The sequence below is a fragment of the Otolemur garnettii genome, unplaced genomic scaffold (genome assembly GCF_000181295.1).
Source record: "Otolemur garnettii isolate 467f Iridium unplaced genomic scaffold, OtoGar3 scaffold00319, whole genome shotgun sequence".
Classification (NCBI taxonomy): domain Eukaryota; kingdom Metazoa; phylum Chordata; class Mammalia; order Primates; family Galagidae; genus Otolemur; species Otolemur garnettii.
In genome coordinates this window covers 503425-505004 of record NW_003852714.1, presented here as the reverse complement: position 1 = coordinate 505004, position 1580 = coordinate 503425, and positions in this window count along the sequence as shown.

Sequence of the window (1580 nt, the reverse complement as noted above, 5' to 3'; positions counted from 1 at the left end):
CCTTCGATGTGATTAAGGCCTTCAGGGAAGTGTTGCTGAGACTCCTGCATGCCACGGACCAAACAGCATTTGAGAAACAAAAGGAGACGCTGATCTGTGAGCAGGGAAAATCAGCGAAAAGAGGAATAACAAAGTTTCAGAAGAAGTTCACAATGTCCTTGCACTATCTGCTCACCAGCTTTTTTCTGTGTAAAAGCTGACGTTTTTTTTTTAAATTTCAGAATATTAAGGGTATTCCTATCTTTTGGTTACATATAATCCTTCTGTGACATTTGAGTCTAAGTTATAAGCATGTGCAAGTTTCAAGTTACCTGAGTTATTCACTGACCCACCCACTCTCAAGTAAACCAAATAAATGAAATTTTTGTCATTTTTTTTGAAGGCAGGAATGCCAACAAACTCCCAAAGATAATGCATGATCAAAAGATGGTTACATAAATGGAGCTGGAACATATTCTTCTTATTAAAGTCTCTCAAGAATGGAAGAAAAATGTACTCAGTGCTATTATGAAACCAATATATTATCACCCACACTTTCATATGAAAGATAAAATATAACTATAGCCCGGGATGAAGGAGGGAAGAGGAGGGGGAGTGGAGAGGAAGGGGGAGGTTGGGTGGAGGAAGGGTAATGGGATCTCACCTATGGTGCATATTGCAAGGGTACATGTCAAATCTATTAAGTGGGATCAATGTCTTAACAATAAGTAAGTGAGGTAAAGGCTATGTTAACCAGTTTGATGTACACATTCCAAGTTGTATAAAAAATCAGCACATTGTACCCCATAAATGCATTAATGTATACAGTTATGATTTAATTAAAAAAATGTAAAAATTTTAAAAAATACCCCAAATAAAAAAGGATGGTGAACTTATAAATTTCTGGCTGTTTATAAGATAATTGTATGTAGTTATACACAAGATCCTATTCTGTATTTAATCTAACAAGAGGATCTTAAACCCTGTATCTGAAATTCTAAGGACATGTATTGTAGCAAGTGCACCAAGTTTAGGTCCACACACCCAAACTGGACTATGGTAAGATGCTAAAATTAAAACCAAAGCTGACCAAGTTCACTGCTTCCATTGCATTATGGAACATGTCCTCCAGCCTAACTCAGCATCAATTTCATGAAAGGGAGTAAAATCCTACATGACAGCTTAAAGCATGGGATAAAGGGTTTCTCCTAAGATCTGGGACTACAGTTAGAGAATGACCAGAGATAACTTGGTAGGGTTAATGGGACAGTCTCTCATACCTGTGAGTTACATATCTTGGGTGCAGATACACCTTAAAACCATATATTCACTATTCAAACTGAACAAGATCTATTTTAATCCTGTACATTAAATCTAAAAGACTTTCCAAATGATGATGCTTTTCCATTTTTAAATGGTTAGGTAACTCACTTCCAGGATAGAGTCTACCTGCACATATCCCATATTCTTTCCCCTCTTCTGTGCCACTACCATAGGGATTCTTACCAATGACACTACGAACACGGTTGTCTTTCTCGGTGATGTTCTGGAGTTGTCCTATAAGACATGCTGTGTCTTCACTGCTTAGGGCAGCAAAGCCC